Source organism: Paramisgurnus dabryanus, chromosome 5 (genome assembly GCF_030506205.2).
Source record: "Paramisgurnus dabryanus chromosome 5, PD_genome_1.1, whole genome shotgun sequence".
Lineage (NCBI taxonomy): Eukaryota > Metazoa > Chordata > Actinopteri > Cypriniformes > Cobitidae > Paramisgurnus > Paramisgurnus dabryanus.
Genome location: NC_133341.1, coordinates 9,505,619 through 9,532,048, shown reverse-complemented (window position 1 = coordinate 9,532,048; position 26,430 = coordinate 9,505,619). Strand labels below are relative to the sequence as shown.

Sequence of the window (26,430 nt, the reverse complement as noted above, 5' to 3'; positions counted from 1 at the left end):
GTGCACCCTAAAGTAGTGATTTAACTCTTTTTCAAACGTGTTGTTGTGTTGTTTTTTATATATAGCCTAAGGTCTGAAGGGCTTTCAGTTAAGAACAATACATCTTAACATGAGATCTTGTGCAGAGCCCCTCACAAAGACATTATTATCTGCTAGTGAAAAGGATTGTCAACATCATACAAATATTATCACCGGCAGAAATGAAACCTCTGTTTGGTGTGTCAAGGCAGTCGTCTCCTCTTTCAAATGGCTTTTCTTGGATTCATTCCCCTGTCATTTCAACAGCAGACAATTTTGAAATCTTCTGTGGTGGATTTCTGTGTCGGATGTATTCATTAAAAGTATGTGACTGAAGCCTTGGACCATAATAAACTTTGTGAGGGGGTAATCCAGAAGAAAATTGGCACATCCACAGGGTGTCGACTGTTCTGCTGTGAGACTGTGAAGGGTGCTGAGACATCTTTTGGAGGAAGTCCCAGTTGTTTAAACAGAGAACTGTTTCAAGATGAAAGTGGTCTAAAGCTTCCTTTCAGCAATGGCATAATGAAAGACTATTAAACAATGCAAGACCCCTGTCTGCCTTTATGCTTTCTCTTTAGAGCTATTCTTATTGTTAAAAGTGAGGAGAAGAATTTGCTGAGTAATAGTGTCAACATTTCAGAATGGTTATTAAATATTATGTTTTTCATTTAGAGCTGTAAATGTGAATTTTAGTTTTATGACACATGCCAGGAGTACAATCTACTGTGCTGGATAAATATACATTTGAAAAAAGTGGTAAGGTTATATAAACACATAAAATATGAATTCTGTTCTATTAGTGAAATAGCAACATGTGTTTGTTCTCAGGCCAACATCACTGCATCTGATTTGTCTGTAATTTAAAGCACATTTTAAAGTTAAAAAGTGATGGGCTTAGATCTAGTCATGTGGACACATGGCAGAAGTCACTCAATTTGCACCTTACTGAGAAAGGTTTGCACATAAGGATCAAAGCTCAGTTCATGGTGAAGGGAACTATCACTTATGTCTGTCTTTCAGGCTGTAAAAGCCACACGGCTGCTGTCTGTTTATACAGTGGAAATTACTTCCACTTTGCTGCTCGGTTAGAACTGTTTGCAAATCTAATCTACCTTCTTTGCCATCCCTCAAAGCCTGCCGATCATCTCAAGCATGTAGAATCTCTCACTGTATTGTGCATCGGTACAACAATTTATAATTATTTTCAACCCATGGTTAGGTCAAAGGCACAAACCCAATTATGAAAATGTCTGTATTTGTCGCAACACAGCATTTTGTGCTAAAACAACCCAGCATGGGTTAATTTATAAACGAAACATGTTGGTTTGTCCCTTTTTGACCCAACCATGGATTAAAACCAACCCAGCCGTTTTAGTGTGTAACCATAATCTTTCAGACTATTTTGTCTAATGTCGTAGGGCTGCACGATACATCGCTTGCGATATCACGCGCATCTCGTCAGTAATGCCGGTTCCTTGATTAGTATTAAATCAACAGCTGCTTTCAGATGGTGCGGCATTAACTGCACAGTTCTCTGACAAACTGGGCCATATCGCATGTGATACGTCCGCGATAATTAATGCGAAATTGCCCCGATTGTCAGTGAACTACGGCTCTGTGCAGTTAATGTCGCTTCTCTTGAAAGCAGCTGATGGCGATTTAATACTAATCAAGGAACCGGCATTGCTGACGAGATGCGCGTGACAATCACATGCGATTTATCGTGCGGCCCTATAATGTCGTATCTTGTACATTGTCGTTTTGTGTTTTATAGGTGGTTCAGTCTTTAAACTGATTCACTGGCTATTGTGGCTAATCCTGTATTGTGTCAAATATAAAATTATAAATTATAAATGTTCAATGTTGAAATGAGTCAAATGTTATGTAGTTGAGTTAACCATACATTTCCCCCTTTGACATACAGTAATGCAGAATAAGTCATCTTTATGACTTCCTGATGTTTGAACTGTACATTGCCTGCAGTGGTATAAACGCATGGATTTGATGCTTCGTTAACTTGGTTGCCGGTGCACATTGTCTTTGTTGGAGGTAATGTAAATTAGATCAGCATGTGTCCATCAAATGCAGTTAATATACCTTACGTAAAAATGTTTCTCTGAGGGGAATATTTTGGAGACCCTGGATAAAAGGCTGTTGAATTCAGGAGGTTGGAGGTCTTGGTATTTTTATGTTGTCAACTGATGGTCATATCTAATCAGGGAGCATTTTAGTGACTTTTTTAAAACTGTATTCATTAGGCAGGCACTCTGATTGGTAAAAAGCTGATTGGTAAAAAGCTCCAAAAGGATGTCATATTTGAGTTGCCTTTTGCTAGGTGTTTAAATGACCTAGTAATTCATTAAATTAGACGATCAAAGTCGAATGTGAACTGTTGTGCAACCTGTTGTTTCCTAGATGGTGTTGGTAGTTTTTTTTCAGTTGTTCTTAGCTTCAAAGTAATTACAAGAACTTTCCCACAATTTGGCCTTTAGCATCTTATAAGATCCTCAAATTGTCTGGAACAATCTTTATTCATTTAATGTCATTTAGTGATATGACTCTCACGTGTTTTCATTTAAGTAAATAGTGCACACAATTAAGTGAGAACTGTAGGCTACCAAAGAAAAAAATATTCAACTGTGTAACATGAAATTCATTAGGGCTGTGTATCGCCAACAATTCCCCGATACGATACGTATCCCGATACAAGGATCCCGATACGATGCGCATCACGATACAAGACTATTTTGAATTACAGTTTTGTTCAGAATTTAATAACATTATTATTATTATTATTATTATTATTTTTATTATTATTTGTTTATTGTACATTGAATAAGCAGTGTTGTAACAGTTGTGTTTTTGCCATTTATTTATTAGCTATTAGAAATATTTAAAATCCCAGAGTTAGTACTTAACTTATGTTAAAGTACTAACTTTGAAAAAAGCAGTTTTACAAAGATGGTGCCTTACTCTTGTCTCTCATTATTCTACATCTATAAATATATCTATAAACATACAGTCAGACTTAATACTATTTAATAGAAATTAGATTATTAATGTGACAGTTATAGTTTGAAGTAGCTCTGTATCTCTTCTCTAGACGTACACTTTTCACATGCAAATCTTTGTCGTGTTTCTTCTCAAATGCGTTAGTACTGTTTTATAAGAGCATGGCTTATAAAGCCCTTTGCAGTAGTATAGGCTAAGATATCTGCGCTTTCATACTGAACTCATTGACTTTAATGCGCGCGCGCGAGAGAGAGAGAGCGCGAGTACGCGGCTCACTATGCAGACACGTGCGCCAGCGAGACAGACACGCAAAGTGAAAGTATACCCCGCCACTAGGGGTGCACGATTCAGAAAATTTCACGATTCGATTCCGATTTTTAGGCTCAAGATTCGATTCAAAATCGATTTTCGATTCAAAAATGATTCGCGATTTAAAAAAAACGATTCACAGTGTGTAAATGTAGTTTACTTTTTCCTATGTGACTGATTGTAGTAGATATACAATTTTAAAGAAAAGAAACACAACAAATTAAATGTAGTTTGATATTACTTTATGTCTTTATGCAAAAAAAACAACTGTTATGAAGCAATTAGATGACCCCTTTTATCAAACTCTATTAAATATAATAGTATATTAATGATAGACAGTGCAGGTCAATAGATTATAAATGTGACTGCTGTTATAATGGTTATTATTTCTATTAGATAGAGCAGAAGCAGGAAAAGTCCCTCTCTTTCTATTTCTCTCTCTTGCCGATTAAAAAAAAAGCTAAATCCACTCATTATTTCAGATTCAAAAGTCTACTTGCTGTCCCAGTGATAGGGGACTTTACATTACAGCTTTGCATTTTATAAATCTTGAGTCAGCTTGAGCTTTGCTCGGTCAGTGCAATAGATTTTAGAAAAGATATGGTTATTAATAATAATAGAAAAGAGCCAGTTTTTATCGCCATAGAAACCGTCGGCACGTTGAAACTGCACGCGAGCTTTAGCGCGGTAGCGCTCACGGCCATTCTCCATTCAACTCGGGTTTTACACACAATATTAATCAGACTTGGGACCCAAAGTAATTGAACTATGATTGACCTGGACCCGACTGACCATTTCTAATACAAACTCGGAACCATACGGTCCGCGAGTGCTCCGTGAACTCCTCTAATGTTAAAACTCTGTTCAAGTTCAGAAACATGAAGGATACAATGTGACACAAGCTTGTTCGCGTCGCAGTCGCATAATTCATTGAGAAACAGAGAGCACGTGAACGCATACCGAACTCATCATGTCGCACACAAAATGTCATTATTAAAGAGTGTCATCATCACAGAAAAACAAAAAAGACAAAATTTGATACCAGATATACTTAGGCACTTGTTAATATAACTGGGCAGCGTGCCCAAGTAAAGTCAAAGTGTGGGAAACACTGTGACAAGAGTGTGCAGGCGTCAGACTGAATACGACGCAGCAACGCCATCTATGGGAATACTGAGACTCATTTCAGGACAATAGTAACACGGCATTACAAAAAAATATGTATGAATCGATTTTTGGAATTCTATGAATCGGCAAAGCTTGAATCGCGGTTTCAAATGTGAATCGATTTTTTTGCACACCCCTACCCGCCACCTTTAACTCTACGTACTCCGCGGGACACATGCGTCCTTTCCATATGGATCACGGATCAACAGCAATTCTTCACGTTACTTTCAAAAGTATATCCGAATCGATACGGAAGGTGCTGTATCGATGCGTGCATCGTCAGGCGTCCATGACGATGTATCGTCGTATCGATATTTTGAACACAGCACCAAAATTCATGATTGAGTGAGTTGTCGGTTTATTCTGAAGTATTGGGTCACAGACCAAAACTGCTTTGTTAAAACTGCCTTTTCCTTTTTACACTGAATGGATTGATTGACATCCTGTCCTGGCCCTCTTTCCAAAATACTGGATTACGAAGAACACCTGGTCATTTGACATTTGTTCCACTGAGCTTAAAGCATTCCAGTAAAATATAGACACAAAAACTCAAGTTTACTTCATCTTAAGAAGTCCTAAACACTGAATGGAATTGGAATTTGGTTGCTGTGACTTTACTGACATAGAATTTTTTTCTTACAATGTATTGAAGTGGACAACAGCTTAACCATTTTGAATCATAGCATATATAGCACTACTCATTGTTCTACATGGCACCTTATGGATCTACATTGGTGCTACATAACACTTAAAGTGTTTCCCCTATAATTACAAGATTATGGTGCTATTTAGAACCTTTTTTTATTGTGTATATGAAAAAGAGGCATACGGTTTCATTTCAAGTTGGACATATTGTGTGATGATAATGTCTAATGTTTTAGATCACAATATGGTCATCATCTCATAAGGAGTTTGAGTGAAGTTGCTTTTGTCTACCAGACAGATACCTGCTGATTCTGTTTAGTCTTGATGTTTAGGATGAAATTCTCTGTAATTGAAGTTCTTGTCAAAGACATCTGTTTGGGATGAAGTATAAGGCTTTTGTGTAACTGCCATAAATAGCATAGTTGTTGATATACATAACAACTGAATGTGTCATTTTAAAACCTTTTTCTTTTGGTTGAGCTTGGCCAATGAATTTTATGATTTTTATGAATCCTTCAACACCCATGTTAATAAAAACTGAGTATGCTATAACACAACTGTTCAGACTTATCTGAGCAAAGTGTTTTCTTATACGGCTCTTTACTGCAACGTGATTTTTTTACTTTTCATCAGCTAACTTTTCCCAAGAAGATGACTGTTTAAATTTACACTAATAATGTGATTATTTCCATAAATCTGAGTACGGACTTAATCACAGTAAGATGTTTACATGACTCCAGCAAATCCCTTCACCGCTTTTTACATGGTTTCTAAATATTCGCTAATAATTGTGGTTATTATTCACATAGCCCAATGCACAACACACGTGATGAACTTGCATACGTTTGATACTGGCCACTGTTTTAATTTATTTACGGTAAATGACAAGCATATACATATTTTGTTATTTTATGCCGTGACGATAACAGAAATATTATGACAATATCTGTAATTGTTTGTATACGCTACTGTCGCGTTTTCTGTGCTGTTTCTGGATGAAGGCAATACTGCTGAAAGCGAGTTCAGGGAACACCTCTTAATGTCAAGTTTATTACGAATTTGCGCTTGAGATGCGTGTCAAACACACACATGCACTTCAGTTAGCATGGGATAGCAATTAAAGTGTTTACATGGCATACGCCACGTTTTAATACGATTATACTTCCTGCGATTATGATCTTAATTACATTATTTTGATTGGTGTTTACATGACGTGTAGTGTATTACTTCCAAAATCTCAGATTCACATTATGAGGGTATATGTAAATTAATCGTAGTCAATGTTAAGGTCTCATCAGACAAAAACATGCTAGAAACAATGATGTAGTCAATATGCAGCTGCGATTGGCCTGTGCTGAGGAAAAACTCCTATTTTCTCAATGTGTCCGTGGTTTAACACAGAGGTCCCTTTTGTTCTTTATGATGTCAAGATTTTTTTTCTATGGACCATTTGCAAGTAACATGCATTTTTATTATTGTGCCCCCTATCATAAGTCTTTAGGATTTCTCTAGGATTTTCTTGAATCAATTTACAGTAGGAGCAACCACACATCAGTAAGATTTTAAAAAGATACCAGATCCATCCTTTAAGTGCATTTTTGAGCCCATGTCATTTTAGAGAAAAAAAATGTTTAATAATCAGTTTTTGGACATCTGTGTGATTTTAATTGTGGAATATTGTGAATTTGAACATTTGCCATTATTTGTAAACTTGATCAAATGTCTTGCTTGATAAAGCTTCTCTGATTGATTGTTTTCATGTTGAAGCGTTAGAAAGACACTGAGCAAATTGCCTCGTTTTTCATTACCCACAGACTTTTCATAACTGAATTCCTGTCTTTCACTGAAGGACTTATTGAAGTGAGGAAAAGCTAATCAGAGAGTAAATCCTCCTGTGATTTACCCTACACCAGTTTTTAAAGTTCAGAACTCAATGGAATGCAGTGAAGGGCAGCGTTGATGAATACTAAGCTGACGATTTGGGCAGGAACAGGCAGGTCCAAGGAAAGTATGTCTCTGTAAAAGAAAAGCCAAGTAGTCCTGGGTGTGAAAAATACTAAGAATGGTATGTGGCAGATATTGTCCAGTTGAGTCTCTTCTATATCAGCCTGCATTTGCTAAACGACAGATGTCTGGGATATTTCTTTTTTTATCAGTTTGTGTGATTTCGAACACATCTTTTATTGCTAAAGCATTGTTCTACCAGTTGAGCTACAGGAACTTAATTTAAAAGGACCCACCACTTTTTTCAAAATATGCTCATTTTCCAGCTCCCATTTCCAGTTAAACATTTGATTTTTATCGTTTTTGAATAAATTGAGCTGATCTCTGGGTCTGGCGCTACCACTTTTAGCATAGCTTAGCATAATCCATTGAATCTGATTAGATCATTAGCATCGCGCTACAAAATAACCAAAGAGCTTTGATATTTTTCCTATTTAAAACTTGACTCTTCTGTAGTTACATCATGTACTAAGACCGACAAAAAATTAAAAGTTGCAATTTTCTAGGCAAATATGGCTGGGAACTATACTCTCATTCTGGGTAATACTCAAGGACTTTGCGGCTGTAACATGGCTGCAGCAGGCGCAGTGATATTACGCAGTGCCTGAAAATAGTCCCCTGTTACTAAAAGTAACCAAGGGGACTATTTTCAGGCGTGGCGAAATATCATTGTCAGAGTCCTTGATACATTTCTTTTTTCGGCAGAACTGACCACATAACTGCTTTGGGATATGAGAATGCCCCCAGGTGTTATTGATGTAGTGTATCTAACCCCCCTCCTTCAGTTATCAGTGGCTGTGTGTTTGTGGCAAGCTGAGTGTCTTCATAGAACTTGGTTGACTGGCCACTGGTCTCCTCGGGTTTCAACTGAAGGTGTCTAATGCTGACTGTTGGACATCTTGGGTTACCACTTTCAGTGTCATTTTAGGCTGGGGGACTTGTGCAAAACATTTTGGGGAACATTGCTTAGATATTGCTTGTCTTACAAATAACAATCTCTTAATGTTGTGTTGTGGAGGGTTAATAAAAATATTCATAAACAAGTGTTGACTTGCAAGACTTTTCTTTGGAACAGTTGACTTTTTGTTGTTTACGTCAGTGCCAGTGCTGAACTCAGTCTTGAACCGTGCTGTGCTTTTCCACACAACAAACCCTGGCTCAGTGCCCTGATCAGAGATGCACAAACAGTACATAAGAGAGGGGTCGTAAGCTGAAAAAAACTGGTTTGAGAGTAGTGCTATTATAGACTGTTTCATGCGGCAACGCGAAATGGGTCTGGTCCGAACTTTACTTCCGGTTTCAGTTTTTTTAATGGTCTGACTAGTTGCTAAACTGAAATTTTGAACCAATCCCTTTGTTTCAAAAAATTTGTTTCCTAGGTAATCTATGTGTTGTTTATTTTGCTTGTTATAGAAATAAACTATGTTTGAAGTACTTTGTTGTTATTTATTCCTAGCGGAGTTTACCGGAAGTAACGTGTTGACCACTAAAGCTGCTTGTTTATGTTGTTACTGCTAAAACCGTCTATAGGCATAAACATTTTGAGGGAGAAAAGTAACATGCAAATGGCTTAGTTACACTAATTGCTGCATATTAGGCTGAGATAGAGAAAAGTATTTTAAGTTCTTTTTTAGTGTTAATAATGCTGGCTTAAAGTTAAGCAGAACTTGAAACACAGCTTTTAATAGGGCTGTGACGATTAATCGTGCAAATGCGCGTTTTCTCAATGAATGAATTTGAATGAATTATGGTGAAATTCCGCCACATCCAAAAGCTAGGGGCGCTTTCGTGTAGAAACGTCATTTGTACCACAGAAGAAGTAGCATTACAAACGCTATTCCAGGAAATGTCTAAAGGGATATTTATATCACTGTTCTTCAAATTGTTTCAGGTATTTTCATGACAATAAAAATATTTCGAATGATTGTGTTTGACGAGTGTTGCTTTTTTAAATTCACATTATAAACGACTCGAACTCCTAGTGATTTTAGATTGATAAGGACTTCCTACTGATCACAGAGCCGTAGTACATTCACAAAATGTGCATGAAACACAGAATCGGAGCCTTGCGATTCAGAATCGATTTCAGACAGGTCTTTTTAATGGGGAATGCGATGTATCGTCACAGCCCTAGCTTTTAACAACCTTTAGCTGGACTGCAGACTCTCTCGATAGTGCTATAGTGTGGTTTAGAGATGTCAGCTTGGTTTAAATCGGGCTTTATTCTCTCTAAGCTATGCTTTCTCCTTGTCCTCCTCCAAAGTAAACAGTTAGATATTCGATCAGCCAACATCTTTAGTAAACAATTTAAAATGTGTGTGCAGGTAAGTTATATGCACAGAACAACTCAAACTGCCATTGACAGCAATGATATCACTGAAAGTCAAGTTGCTGTATTGTAAGCACTGATCTACATAAATGTCTGGATTGCGCATGACATCACAATTGTGAAACCATTGCGGCGCCATGTTGGTATGCTCAAATATTCTATTAAATGAATAGAACGTTATCAGATTTTAATGATAAACACTACTTTACCAGTCTCTGCTTTTATATCTGAAGTCTCCCTGTACATTATTACAACGCAAACGTCCTAAGCATGTACATAGTTATTTATTGACCGTTATACATTTTACTTTTTAGAGTATCCACAGTAGGGTTGTGCCGATAGACGATAGTATTGTGTATCGACGATCTTCAGACATATCGCCAACGGCAGGCTTTCATGGCGATAGTCATGACGATAGTTGGCGAATGGTTACTATTATTATTATTATCATCATAGTTTTACATTAACATCCACAATGCATGCTTTTCCTCACATGAGGGTTTGTGGGCTTCACTTTACGCGGAAGGCTTGTAAAGAGAGAATTCCTTCTTGCACGCACCTGCACTTAATGCGCGCGTCTTGGACTCCTTCTAGCACCCGCGTCATGACCAGCTGCGCTTCTCTCTGTCTCACGTGCACGCGCTCTCGCGTCTGTCCGAAGTCTAAACATAAAATAAAGTAGTAATCCTTATGTCTTTGTTCAGTTTAATGCATTTCATGCGAGCTGAGGCAAACTTTACTTTTTGTTTAAAATATGACCCGCTGCATGGCGCCTCTCTCACTTTCGCGTACGTGTAGAGAGCTGCGCTCTGTCCGAAGTCAGATCACTAGGTATTAATCCTGTTTATGATATGCATTTCAAGGATTCAAGAAGTTGTAGCAATACATCCCTCGTGTTTATTATATGTTTGTGTTTAAAATATGATCGCGTTCCGCTGGACCGATGCGTTTAAAAAGGCTCATCTGAGAGCACCACTGCTTTACACGTGTAGCCTTCTGCAACAGCACTAAGCAAATGCATTGAATTGTTTGTATGTGCGTGCGCAGATGCATGTTTTTAAAGTTATTAAGTAATCATGGTTAGGGTTTTTGACGCGCTCGCATTAATGGCATCAGTTTTAAGAAGGTTGCGGTCATGACGGTGTTGCTCTTGTTCTTTTTTGTCCACCCATCAAGTGACTTTTATAATGAGTAAAAAATTAACAAATAAAAAATGAGTAAACTACTGCCCCGCCCCCCGATACTATCGTGTATCGCCGATCTCAGAGGCTGACGATAGGACGATCTCAAAATAGGGCATATCGCCCAACACTAATCCACAGCGACGCGATGATTGACAGATTCTCCTCAATACATTTTGTTCATCCGCGCTGTTTCGTGCCGATGTACAACCCACGTAAAGTTGCTAATTCCGCGAATAGTTGCAATTGCAGATTTCGACAGAGAGGGCGACAAAGAGGAAAAACACCGGACTACAGCTTTAAACAGTAATTATACATTCATCTTCATTACAGTATCAGATCAGCAGACAGACTGCAGCATATTTGTTATTAATGACAAACGGGCTCATTCTGAAATCGATAAAAAGAATCATGCTTTGTACCGTATGTGCATGCAATTATTTGCTGTTTTTGTAATTATGTTATGTTATACATATTGTTTTGTACAGTAAAATCTGTTAACAATGTTAATGGCATGTATTTTGAAGCGGTTAAGGTAAAGCTTTAAACCGTGGTTAAACTTGCATTTGATTTAGCAATATAAAAACAACACCCAATTTAGATGCCACTGTGCTCATAAAAAGCAACAGAATAAAAGTTTTCTTTACTTTACAAGTTACTTAAACTTTTCAGAAAAATAACGCTGACTGGGTACCTTAATATCAAACTTTATTTACACCTGTGTCATTACAACCGAATGCATCAGACACACTCACCTTAATCTTTGATATAAATCCCTTATCCTGACCGATTAAATATAAACATTGCAAATAACATCAGAATTAACAATTGATTTACGTACACATAAAACTTAATCTTGTGTGACTAATACGCTGTAAAGCAGGCGAATTTACATCATGAGTTACATAATGAGAATGTAAGTCAATGACACCCTCTGCCGGTTGGGAATACCAAGATGGCGGCTCGAACTCTGCGATGACTTCACCTCTCACTGATACGTTAAGCATTTTATGCGCAATCCAGTCATTTATATAGATCAGTGGTGTAAGGCTTATAGCATGCAGATAAGTATGCAGGTTTGGCGTTTTGAGTTGTGTACCAAATACTGCCACCTGCTGGTAAGGAAAGTTACCTTATGCAGGTGCAGAATAACCGCCATTCGTTTGGTGTGCCAAGGCAACTTTGAACCCAGACACAGCAAGTACATGATCAATGTGAGCCGACATCACAGTAAACGCTACTTTGTTGGCATCGGTTTGGTCTGTCCCCACCTTTATCTGCAGTATTCTCTATGTATCAAGAAGTAGATCATGTGAGCTGTAAACTCCTCCATTATCATTGGTAGTTATTTTTGCCGCTTATTTGCATAAGCTTAAATTCTGCTAACCTTTGTCACATCATGGTTACAACCCTTATTGAAAATGAATGACTTCCTGTTGTTTGTCACTGTGTGAACACCCATTTAATCATTTAATGTTATCTGATTTGCAACTGATCTTATCTTACTTTGCACAGGCTTGTTGCCACATGTAGTTATTTGTTGTTATTGAAATGTCAGTTTATGAGTGCTCATTTCAGACTTTTTTTATATATATGCACTAAACATGGTTTCATACCTCATCTGGCTCCTGTATCATTTTTCATAACTACCCCAGTGTTTAAATCAGTGTTTACGTTTAATATAAATTCAATACAAACATGTTGTGTTTTCACGCAACCTGTCTTTGATTCTCTGAGCCTGCAGTGAAGAACTAAAGGCCAGTTCATTACAGGCATCTCAGGTTTCTGTTTTCACTAATAGAGGGCAGGTTCACCTAGGTAACCGAATTTCCATGCCGATTCCACCTTCTAATGTGTCGTTTTACCCATTCTTCACACTTGTTTGAGAAATCAAACAAGTTCATGTTTAGTGAATAAAAAAATCACAACAGAGTTTTGAGCATTCAAAGTTCAGATGATCTCACCATCTACTTTGTTTATTGAAATGAACAGGCATCTGCACGTCAATGCAACCATTTTAGCTGTGTTAATGAAAACACTTTCAGTAATATTGAGGATTCTATTCGGCTTCAGTTTACATTTTTTCTTTTAAGTTTAATGTATAAAGAAATTTCCATTAAGGGATTTTCTAAAATCATTCCTTAACCCCTACAGAAAATGCTGTAGACAGGATATACATGTAACATTCAGGTTGTTCGCATAAAGATTTATGACAGGGCACGTAGAGCATACTGTACATAAGTGCATTTAATTAATGCCTAAAGGGACAGTCAGTGAGTCAATTATCAGTCTGAGGTGCTATCCACATAATACATGGTCTCTATAATACAGAACCTGCAGAGTTTTTGTCTTCCTCCTAGGCAACAGTGGATGTCAGAAAAAATGCTGGGATTTCACCAGCCAAACAAATAACCTACGCCTACGCTGTGTGTTATGCAAGACTTTGTAGACACTCTCACCTGCGTAACTTTAACTATTCAATTATGTACCAAGACATATGATACATGGATGTTTCCTTCTCCTTTTCAATGACATCACAAATATAATCTTCTCTAGCTACTGAAGTGATCCAGATCCTGCTTGATATTGCCTGTTGTGTAATGTGTATGAGATGCAGTGTGTTAGGTTCCTTGGAGAGACAGTGGTTGGACTAAACATTGTTCTCCCCAGGGTTATTATGTGATTTACTAAATTAAGCATTGCTTGACTACAGGCTTTTTCCGAAATGTCTGTTATACATTTCATTATCTAAGAAGTTGTTTAATAGTGGCTAATTAATTGTCTTTTTAAAGTTGATTTCAGGTTTGTTTGTTCTTTAATTCTTTGTAACATTCACAAATCCCAGTGCTGTTTTGAACTGATTTGCACCTAGTGCATAAGCCATTATAATCCCCCTTAGAATTTAAGAATTTGGGGAATTTGTGTGTGACTGAGGAAGACAAGACATTGTTCTGTTTTGATGCTACATGCATCAATCTAAGCAAATATATAACTTAGGCCTAGTCCACACGGACACGGGCATATTTATAACCAGAGTTTTCCCTAAAAAAAAATCCAGTCCACACATGCTCGGTTTAAATTAAATATCCATCCACACGATAAAGCAAAAGCACGCTATCAAGCGCTGTCAAGAGCATGCCACACCAGCAGGCGGGGATATAACCCAAATCGTCTTCCGCAATATAGTGAGATAACTGAGCATCTATCTGTATACATGTTAGAAGCCCTGTTAGCACAGTTATTATTAGCAAGATACGTCCGCCATTGCACAGAATCATCAACAAAGCAGTCAGCGGTGCACAATCTTGACGTCAAACACAGTTGATAACGGCGCACACTCTGACGTCGCAAGGCAAAACTCCCGGTTTTACTCTCTACACGACACCACTGTAACCGGGGTTTCTTAAAAAGCTCACCCTGGCCGGGGTTTTCAAATATGCTCGGTTTCAGTGCCCTGATACTGCGGTTTCGTGTGGACGAACGGCCGAACCGCGTGAAAAAACTCACGGTCATAAAAATACCCGTGTTCGTGTGGACTAGGCCTTAGGCTGTTCAATTGTCATGTTTTTGTTTTGTTTTTACAAAGACAAAACCGAAGAACAGACACAAATCTTTTTTTGGTCTAATAATATATTTTTAACTTTACTCAGTAAGAGGTCGTTTCACTTTCTTAAAGTAATTTAATGCAATTCATTTTTTAAAATATAAAGGTGACATAGAATGATTGAACAGGGTATTTATCCTTGTTCTGTGAGACATGTAGACAACAAAATTTTGGTTGGGTCTGTAATGCCTTAAACTTCCCAAAAACATCTCTTAGAAAGCTATATTAGGGTGGGGGATTTTAAACGTGTGGTTTTGCATTTATTTGGCGTCCCCTCAAGGTTAAAGCTGTAGTCTACGTTGAAAATCGGTCGAGAAAGCCTGAGACGGTTAGTCAGTTTTAAAAAACTCATCCCGCCCCTCTGTGCTACCTGATCCCTCCCACCGGGAAACGACCTGAACAACGTCACTCAGTCAAGCTGTGATCACCGGTAGTAAACATCGGAACAGAGATTTACCGAGCAGTAAACGCATAAAGCCTTGAAGGAATGAACACTTACAATTATGACTGATTGATGTAATTTACTTTCACAACAACATTTGGCATACGTTTCCCCTACTGAGCCTCGTTTCCCCTGGTCAAAAGTGCTAACTAGCGCACATTAATTGCACAATAATTATTAGTTAGTATTGCTAAGGTTTTGAGTAATTGTTATAGCAGCACACAGCGGATCTTTTGCAGGAGTGTGTGCTATAAATCTCCCTATAGAGAAGGTCTGGGAACCATGGCTGCTTTGAATGGCCAAGGACCGCCCAAGAGGCCATATGAATGACACGTGAAGCAACCAATCACGTTAAGCTTAGTCACAATAACAGATCCGTGTGCAACCATCATTCACAAACGTCTCAAAATGTTGTAACATAATAGCAAACACATTTAAGGCCTTGCATACTTTTAAACATGCAGTGTTTATTCAATCGTGATGAGGCATATTGTACCGATGTAAAGTGAAAGAAGCTTTCTTCTTCGATCAGGTGGCTTTGTGTTGTTTCCGCCCCCAGACCGTTTAAGAAATTCAGTATAATTAAACCAATCAGAGGACGACTTTAACATCTTCTGAAGTGTTTCCAGAAAAATATTTCATATCATAACCTTATAACCATGTGACCCCTGCCTCACGCTATTAACAGAAACACAGAATGTCACTATAGGGGCTCATCATCCCAAAGATTTTAGCTGAGGTCATTATTATTGCTGTTTCCATGAATCATTATTTGTTCGTTTTGAGGATTTACTTTATAGTAACAATGTCCTTTCCTCGAAGTGACAGTGTTGGCTTATAGCAGTTATTCGAGCTGAAAAAATATAGCAGTATGTGAGCGTCTTTGCTGTAAAGATTATGAAAATTTGTTAATGATTAATAGTTTTATACATAACTGTGATTATGGCGATATGCATTAGGGGTTTGGCTATTTTCATGATTAATTGTCATACATTTTTTGTGTGAAAAGTTATGAGAGATGAAAATGGTGTTGCCTGCCTCCTAGATGTAGGAAAACATTATATGTGGAACAGACAGGACTGTAAATGTGAGGTGTGGGAATGTACTGGTAAAATGTCATTTAAAAATTGGGCTGATTGTTACTTGTTTGGTAAATGGGTCTGTGTTGGGAATACATTTACTAGGGTTCTTTAAAATTGTTATTTTGAAATAGTGTGCAAGTTTGATAAGTTGTTATTTCCAAACTAAAACTGTTTTAAAGACATTGTCAGCAAAGCCTTGCGCTATAAACATGTCTGAACATCAACTACATTAAACAGGAATCATCCTGTCCATGTGCAGTATCAGGTTTAGCTAAAGGGGACAGTTAAATTGTATAGTGTTGTGCATGACATTTCACTGTTAGAAACTACACCAGCTATACACCAGCTGCAATGCTTGGGTCTGAATTCCTCATTATTATATCCCCACAGGCCCCCTTTCTACCCCTTTTCTGATGTGCATCTGAGAGCAACTCGTTTTGGTACTGTCTTTTTAAATGCACATCATACCCTGCCCCCTCTCCAGGTTTCAGAGGTGACACTCTGTTAAACTCCACCCCGTTCAGCCATTTTTGTAGTTTTATAGCAGAGATACAATTATCTAGCGGCACAGAAACTTTTTATTCACTCGTTATTCACAAAATGTCAACAACAGAAGACTTGTCCATCCAGCCGTACATGTTCGCGCCAGAGTCGGAAATGGAGCGAGATGAAAATGAAGACGACGAACCTGCAGAACAACGTCTTCATATGGAGGTATCGCAATGGTGTGTTAATGTCGGCTGACTTATTTCAGAATATTAACAATTATAAAGTTGACTATTATTCTTAGTTAATTGTAAGTTGTTGTAATATGCTATAACTTAATCCCGGGTTGAAGACCACATGCGACATCCGCAGGCTGCAGCCTTCGGATTGAGAAACAGCACTGCTAAACCATGACCACCGTGTACTTTACTGTTTTAAAAGTTATGTACAGCTTACCGAAGTGCTCTGCTTGTCGTCTCCAAAGAAAGAAGTAATTGACCCCTCAATCAGACGAAGTCTATCGGCAAATCCTTCTTTATACTGGTGGAGGTTGGTGAAATAGTTATAAAAAATGGTGAAATAGCGCACTAAAAAATGACATTTCTGTGAAAAATAAAACTCAACCAGGCACAGGTTCAACAACCGAACATTTTGATTTACGCTCTCGTAACTTCTGCATCCTTGAGCTTGGACTACAATATCGCAGCGAGAAATTGAAAATGGCGGATTGCTCGTAGTGTTGGGCTTGGAGTCGATGTCCTTATTCGGCAGTTCCGCTGCAAATACTGTGACGTAATTGTTCAAAAAACGTAATAGATAATAGAAAAATCAGAACAGGTTGGAAAATATGACCAAAACAGAATATTAAGATATCAACAAAGCACCTGAAGAGACTAATTTCAACTTTTATGTACTTCTAAACAATACAAATATACAACAAAATGCATTTAAGTGCTAAGAAAGTGGATTTAGCATGATATGTCTCCTTTAACTTCAAGTGTCTGTTTGTTAAATGGTCTGGCTGGTGGCTAAACTAAACTCTGGAACAAATACCTCATAAAAAATAAAAATAATTTTGGTTTCCTAAAGATGAGGCGAGATGGCGATCAAGCCAATCTACTTAAATAATACACAGTAATGTAGCTCAGTGTAGTTTTTGATATGCTTTAGCTATGATTTGAATTATTGTAAGATAATCTACTTGTTTATATTGCTTGTTATGTGAAAGTTTACCAGAAGTAATGTTTGTTCCACATAAGCTGTTTATGTTTTTACTGCTAAAAGGGTCTATAATGTCTCTCTCTTCCAAAGAACCCATTATTCGCACGCACGCACACTAGGGCTGTTATTGTCCTCTATTTTCCCATTCGATTTTCATTCATTATTTTTTTAAATATTCGATTTATAATCGCTCTTTAATGCTTTAATGCTCAAATTTGACTTATTAATATTTACTATGTATCTATCTATCATTGTAAAAACGGGCTTATGCATTGCCATTGCCACTATGAGCTCGTATAGTTGACTTGTTTTAAATTATGTCCACTAGAAGACATTGCAGTATTACTAATAAACATGTAATTATTTAATAACAGGTGATAGCTTTCTTGCTAATTAATGATTAAGCTTAGACACAAAATTAACAAAGTTGTCAACTTCAATGAACAATTTCATTGTCAACGCAACATTTCTCTTTGTTCTCGTATGAGGGCTGCGTAGAACGCATCATTAGTTATACAATACTTACACACAGCACACACATCCCCTGGTCTCCAATTTCACTATTCTTTTTTCATTAAAACACACCTTAGAGGAAGTGCGATCTTGAACTATCTTGAAGTATTTTGTCACTGGTCGAAAAGACAAACTTATCCAAACAAATTAGCATTAAAGACATTCCCAAAATGGTCGCCCATAGCGCTTAGAGCCGTTTTCTCCTGACACTGTGTCCTCTTCACCTTGGCTGCTCCGTTCTCGTCTTCCTCATAACCTTCCTCCGCAATCGCTGTCAGCTCCGCTTTTCCTTTCTCACGTACCTCCTGCTGCTGGTCTCGTTTCAAATGAATAAGCCGATGGAAACGCGGGTCGAGGTAGCTAGCGGTATTTAACAGCATAAATGCGTTACATAGTAAACACACAAAAAATATATATTTTTAAATCAAATTTTTTTTTAAATCCCATTCGAATAGTAGTTTAAACATTCGATTAGTATTCATTTTTTTAATATTCGAATTATATTCGATTACTGAAATTCGTTTCAACAGCCCTAACGCACACACACACACACACACACACACACACACACACACACACACACACACACACACACACACACACACACACACACACACACACACACACACACACACACACACACACACACACACGGTCTTAATCTAGTAAATGATTAATTTGCTGTCTTCTGCCAGTTGTTCCCTGTTTTGCAAATTAAACTTATTTTCATGTCTGTCTTTTGAGATCTTCTTTAAAAAGTATAAATATGGGTGGTGATGTAAATAGTTAAAAATAAAAGATTTTATGGGAAGCAAGTCAAGGCTGTCAAAATATTTGTGTCCCCATTACAATTGTTCCCCTGTTTTCATGCCTCAGTTGTTGTACAGGAAGCAATTAAATTTCTACTGCCAGATTGTGACTAGTGCATTTGTTCTAGTCATCATGAGAGGTTTAACAGAGCACGCTTTAGTGCTTTGACAGGTCAACAGAATGCTTGGGGAGAATGGGATGGGTGGAAAGAGGAGTTTGTGTATGTATGTAAATTTGGGTTTTTTTCTCAAACTGGCTTCTTTTAGCGTGCCTGACACCGATGGTATCTTCACGATTTCTTTTTCTATTCTATCACTTCACGGTGACAACACAATTATCTGGATGTCTCCCGCACTTACTGCCAGTAAACTCAAAATCTCAAAGAAGGATGTAGATGTTTAAAACAACAACAGAGAGTAGGGTTATAGAGATACAACTGATGCTACATGGGGCCAATTTAAACAAGTTTAACAATGTCTATTTTGTATATTAGTCCAGACATCATACATGCATCTATTAGTTATATCATAAAGTTATGTTTCCATTTAGTTTTTTTGGGCTTTTTTAAGACAAAATTGTCAGAGTTTGTTATTAAATTACATTTAGCTATACGACTATATTCCTCCTTCTGGTCAGATGGCCTTAAAAAGCATCATTCATTTGCTAATAAGATGCCATTTTAGTATTTTATTATCAGTATGAATATCAGAGGAAGTCGAAGTCATTTAATCATCGTTGGCCATATCATCACCTCACAAGTCCCAGTGGACCATCTCTACAACCGGAGACAAAAGGCTAGTTGCGGAAATGCTGTTCTGACTCGGATAGTGTGGCTCAGTCACTGGTTCACAGATGGCCATGCATAAACAGTGTATCAGAAAATTAAGAATTCTGGTGATGCAAATGTTGCTTTAGGTAGATCTTTAGTTAATTGTACTTTATTTTTCAACCTGAAAACAAATTTTGGGAATTTTTTTTATTTGCTAAGAACCAACTGTTGCTTTCCTGCACTTTTCTTTCTGTTTTTGGTATCTTATGGCGAACTATATTCAGAGAACCTCCCTGAAATCTATTGTTGCCGATTCGGTTGCTCACTCGATTAAAAGCATAAGAGATGAATGATTTCCGATATTGTATAGTCTTGGTCTTTGTTGCACTTTGTGACAGCTGTGGAGGTGGCTTTCAGGATCACGGGGACCCACGGCGTTGAAGAGAGGAAGGAAAATTGATTTTTAACGCATTGTCAATGAAACATGGTGGGACAATTATGATAATGTCAACGGGTCTTAAGTGTTTAATTCCTTGGAGATCAGAGATCACAGCGAAAAATGTCAATAATACATGCACATTCTTTGATAAAGTATGTGAGACATAATATATAACTACAGCTTAGTTCCCATGTTCATGTATGAGTGTGTCGTCTTGTACCAGTCTCTTCTGCTGCTAATTGCTCTTTTTGGGGGGTTAATATCCGTTGAATGCCAAAGTGAAAAGTTTGCCCATTCCATGCCTTTCCCAGCCTAATCCACCCCCTCCCTTCCCAACCCCCTGGAATGGGCCCTTTCTAATTAGCACATTATAGCCTAGCCAGCTCAAGTGGTTAAGCCAAACAAAACCCTTTAGCCTTTAAATGCTGCTCTGATTATGGCTGGCAAGGTGCTTTTAGTTTCGGAAATTCTCCTGCTTCTTTGTAATTGCTGTCTAAAACATTCCTCTGGTGTCTGTCAACAAGGAGAGCCATTTAGGTTTCTGCAAAATGTTTGGCTATTAACCTTCATTTCAAATTAGCGTTTGTTTATTTTAAATCCATATTGCAGCAACTATTTTTACTTAAAGAGCAACTATGATCCGATTCCCAATTTACATTTCCTTTGGTTACTTCCTGTTGATGTGGACAAAACCGACATTATCATAATTTCTCCTGCTTGGACTAACAGCCTGTAAATTAACTCCATCCAGCATTGCATTGTGACCGAATCTTTCAAACATGGTAAGGAGCGTAGTGTGCACGGTGCACCGATACTTGATAAGCATCGCGATTCTTTGAAATTAAAAACTTTACGGTTCCTACATTTATTAGTATCAATACTTCAAATCAAGATTTGTAAGAGATGCATGTTAAGTTGGTGTGCAACAACGCACACTTTCAGTGCCTCCCGTGGACGTCTGTGTTTTTTCTTCTCACGCAAGTGATACTGTGGCCGCCGTGGGGCTTGACGGTTGTCATAACAATGCTTATGACTTGCAAATGTAATTCAGTTAACTGAAATAAACTAGGCCTGATGGCATTTGCGACCTCTAGACGCTGCAGCCTTCAAATTGAGAAACGGCCGTTCTCTCTTGGTCACTTAAAGTTGCGAAAAAAGTATCAATCTGCTCTACCAGTTAACCATCAGAACACATTTTCAGCTTTGCTGGAAACATTATAACCCCAAAAAGGTTCCTCACTTGTTGTTTCACGGATTGAAGTGCTACAATAAAACGCAAATAGGCACAGATGCCATGGTTGCTCAAGCCAAGCCTCGGTGACCAAGCACATATGCACAGTGGCTTCTCATTTACTTCACGTGTCGCATCTAAAACCACACGGAAAATGTGACCGCGCAGCTTTCCTCATCTTCAAAGCGCATGGGCGCTGTCCAGAGCGTCTTTCGTTGCTAAGCATGACAGCACCCCCTCATAAATTCGAAAAAACTTTCATAGATAACGTTAATAATTTGCACACAAAAATAAATCATACAAAATATCAGCTAAAATGATCTAAAGGTATATGATTATAATCAGAGCATGTGCATGTTTGTCAGTGATTTATTTATATTAGGTTATTTTATTAAAGCATTTAAAGAGCACAGACCTACACAAAGGAGGTGCATTTCATGTGTGAAACACCTTGTAAGAAATTATGGACTAAACCACAGATAAATCAGACATTGAAGTATTAGCCTATATTAATCCATATATCACAGATTAAATAACATTAGGTTATTATTTATGCTCATTATTAATTATGGTAATGTTATGGTTAAGTGAATGTTAGCAGTTATCACTATATAACCACTGCATATAGAGATGTTTTTCATATTTTGTTCAATTGTTTAATATATCTGCTGTTCATATGTTCATTGTTATTTATTACAGTATGTGTTATGATTAGAATGTTGTCCCGGTTTTAAAATAAAGCACAGCAATGGATCTGAGAGTTTTTCTCCCTTTTCAGGAAAATTATCGAAAAAGTATCGGAATGCTTGAACGAAACAAAAATTTTGATTTTGTGACAACACTAAAGGAGTGCCCCATTGTTGCTGATGTCAGCAGTATTCAGGCCAATCACAATGTACAGATTAGCTGGCCGACTAGGAACACAGCGCTTTTCAGATCGATGAGTTTTGTACAAAACCAATGCGTTTGAGGAAAGCAGTATATGTGGAGCTACAAAAATTTAAACATTTGTTTAAAATTATACCAAATACACAAAATAACATTGTTTTAGCAATGAAATGGGTGCACCTTAAATTGTTTATCATGCAGAAAAAATGTTGCATGCAGAAAAAATATTTTATCCCTTAAATTAGTGTACTGGCTCTTGACCTAGAATGTCATTTTGTTGTGTTTGCTAAAGACCCAGATATGTAATAATGAATGGTGAAACTTTCATGCATTTAAGGGTTAAATATACAGCAGTATATCTTACTTTCTAAATAAAATAAGTATACAAGTAATCTATATAAAGAGTAAACTATCGCCTTATAGAGTGCTCACAAAATCTCTGGCTGAGGTAACCCTAAACCTTAAGTCAGTCAACTGTGTCAATGTATCCTAATCTAAGCTATTTTAAATAGCCTTAAGTGTTCATCTTTCTCATATCCTTTTCACAAGGTTAACTGGATCTGTGTGCCATGTAATTACGTTGATTACCAAGCTCTGTGACCTTCAAAAATAAAAAGCATAATCCTGTTAGAAAAGTAAAAAAATGTTAGATTGTCTTTACAATCTTATGCATATATTATTTGATAAATATTTTGATGAATATAGTGAAGTGTCTTAGTGCAGCATTCCAAAGCAGGGACTTTGGGAGGCTCCTGTGGCTTCTGGCCATCTCAAGTCTCTTTATCATGAGAAGAACAGGCACTGGGCCTCAGAGTCTGGCTGACTCCGCTAGAGAGCTAAACAAATAACTGGCTCCAGCCTGTCCTTGGTCAAGTGCACGGTTGGATTGAGGTGACAAGATAGGATGGGAACAAGAGAAGAAAAGAACTGTCTTTTAGTTAGTTAGAAACGGTGATAGAATGACACTATAGAAAAGACAAGAGAAAGGAAGTATGTGGTTTATAGGGACGACCCATTCTTTCTAACTTTTCTCTTTACATGCCCTGTGGTTCGGAGGGGATAGACCATTGTTTAATGAATCAGTTTGGTTTGAAACACATGGAGTGAACATAATTTTTCCTCTAATTCATTTCCAGAGAAACTGCAGTTTTTTTCCATACATGCTTTTTATTTTTCACTGTCGGAAGCTTTGAGACAAAGTATTTCTTTTTTGGTGTATAAATATTTCTCACTTCATAATTTCAGTTATCTTGTTATGATTTGGGGCATCTTGGTGATAAAGTAATATGATAGCTTGCTTAATAGTTTTGTTTTAGTTAAAAAGCCTTAAGTTATCACTTCAATATTTTTTTTAATAGTTTTATGGTTATATACCAAAACGTGCCTGTTGTTTGCAATGGTGAAAGTTTGAAGAATGTTAGCCTCTAGATGGCAGTGTTGTCAGAAAATAAACTTGACTTGGAATCAAACAAGTCTTTTGGTATTGACTTGCTCTGTGTAACTCCATTATAATGGATACAAGAAGTAATTGTTGTTTGTTTTGATATGGTTTCTGTATATGGCAGACAAAGGTGGGAGCCTAATCGGTGCACGTTTGATGTGAGAGACCCAGGTTCGAATCCACTGTGATGCACCACTGTGTCCCTGAGCTTAACCCCTAGTTGCTCCAGAGGCATGCAACCTCTGACATAATATATAGCAATTGTAAGTTGATTTGTATAAAAGCGTCAGCTAAATGAATAAATGTAAATGAATAAAATGTAAGTCTTTGGTGTTATAGACCGCTTCATTGCCATTTTATGCCAGTCAGTCCAATAATCAACATATCACACTTCAGTTTTAGTAAAGACTTTTAGAATGTCAAGACAACAGTTACTTTATTCATAGGCATATAGTTTCAGTTTTTTTAAAGTGCTGTAAGTAACAGTTTTTCCTAAGGTATAATTTACATTTTGTTGATTTGAAGTTCTGATGAATGTTTGAAGAACATTTCTTTTGAAGCAAGGGGTGTATGGGTTTGTGCAAGCATGCCTTTTAAACATGAGGTGTTACAGATGATCTTTAACAGATGAAATGCATTCCAAAAATAGAGAAGTACTGGAATAAGAGAGTCACCCAAATCTATGCTCAGATCAGGAATGGCCACCTCACCAACAACTGTTAAACATGCAAAAACAACATAAAACCTATTAAGCTTGCCATTTAACTTTTTACGTAGGTCAGTTATTTGAAGACTGTGCACACTTATGTCACATGCTGCTGTTTTGTTTCATGCAACTTTGTCTACGCAACACTTTAATATCAGGAATTGTACATAAAAAATGCTGGGTTATTTTCTATCCAGCGTGTGGATCACAAGGGACAATCCCAGTTTGTTGGGTTGTAATGTAACCTCTGCTGGGTTGTTTTAACTCATTGCTGGGTCAATATAAACATTTTCTAAGTTTTTTCACCCAGCGGTTGGGTCAGTCCTTTTTTGACCCAGTGTTTGGTTAAAATAACCCAGCATTTTTTTTAGGGTAGCTCTTAAAAAAATTAGTCATAATTTTAGTGATGTAATATTATCTGTAAATTTAAGGAAAGTATTACCATAGTTACCATATTACTATTCAAAGTTGCAAATTTGAAAAAAACAAAACCTGGATTGGTTTGGTTTGGTATGTATATGATATTATTATTCCAGCATATCACAAAAAAAATAAAAAAATAATAATAGCCTGTTTCTCTGGCAGCATGACATGCTGAGGTCAAATACCTATTAAATACCTAAAAGATATTGAAAAGGCACATTTTACATGGAAGGCTAATAGTATACATCTTATTATTTTCTTATTATTTTTCATTTTAAAAGTATTAATTGTGTATTTGTGTATTTTTAAGTATGCGATCAGGAAGAGATTGTAGCAGTTACGAGTGATGCCCTTGTTTCTGATAAGCAAGCACTTTGCCTCCACTTACTAAAGCCATATCAAAGGGAGCCGTTTAAGGCTAACAGACAGCCCAAGAGGGTGATAATGATAAAAATAGGCTCAACAGCCCATGATATTCTGTTAACATGTCTGTGCTTACGATTAAGTCACTTTCTCTTCAGAGTTTAAATGCGTCCTTATATTTAGCTGACCCAGATCAGGTTGAGGACCATTTGGTCTTATTCAGAATAGCACTTTGAGAGCATCAGACAAGACAGACCTTGCATTCATAAACTTTTTTTTTTAACTGCGAGTTGATGTCGAGTTTTTTGGATTCCCTGTATACATGTGCTTCAGATATACCAGGTAACAGCATTGTGATTGCATTATTGCTATTATTTGATATACCATTGTAGTACTCTACTATGCAATGCCTTTAGCACTGTTGCCAAGAAGGTCCCCAATTTGAGCCTTTGCAGAGTCGGGTTGCCTTTTTGTGGAGTTTGCATGTTTTCCCTGTGTTTAGTGTGGGTTTGCATCGGGTACTCGGGTTTCCTCCCACAGTTCAGAAGCATGCAGGTTAGTTGAATTGGAGATGCCAAATTCTTTTTCCATGTAGACTTAATGTGTATAGATTAACCATTGTTTGCTATGAATATAGCTGAATTCTGACTTGCACATTGTTTTATTTTGGTTGCTTGTGCTGTGTGTGTCTGAGAAAACCGAAAGGCTTGGCAAAAAATGTACTGCTATTTTAGTAGCCCCTCAGTGCTTGTCAAGATAATTATAAGCTTTGAAGCTGGATTTGGAACCAGGGGGATCAGCATGGTTGTTATAAGGAATGGTCGGGGGCATTTGAGCCCGGGTCAAGCCTTTGACTCTCTTGCCAGAAGCTAACACAAATGCACAGGTGTGTTCACCCTTTCCTTTGCTGAAGTTCTTGGCTCATTCAGTGCTGTAATGTAATTCAGCTGCCTGCTTTCACGGTCAAGTTGCCGTGGGCCAAATCCCCTTTCTTTCTAACTCTTGACTGATGATGGCTACCGATAGGAATAAAAATGTTTATGGGTTTACATTAGGCAGTTTTGTGGTCAAGATTGTCACATTCTTAAGCACTGGTGTTTATTTGCACCTTGAAACAGAGTTTCTGTAGGAGAGCGATGTGGCATTGTGTTATTTAACGCACATTAACGAACGTATAGAGCTGCGAAACAGGTTTGTCATTTGTGGGCTGTTACAGAGTTTGGTCATCTTTAAATAATTTCACTGGAGCCTGTAATCCTTGCCTAACCTTGATTTGTGGGCTTCGGGTTGTGTTGCTTTATGAATGCAAGGAGCCCCTTGCTGAGTGTCATCAATAGGCACACC

General features: G+C 37.5%; 1 protein-coding gene across 2 annotated transcripts in view; it reads left to right on the top strand.

Annotated features, from left to right (window-relative positions):
• The window catches only part of kank1a (KN motif and ankyrin repeat domains 1a), a 70,341-nt gene that overhangs the window by 824 nt on the left and 43,087 nt on the right, over nt 1–26,430 (top strand). The window lies entirely within an intron of this gene.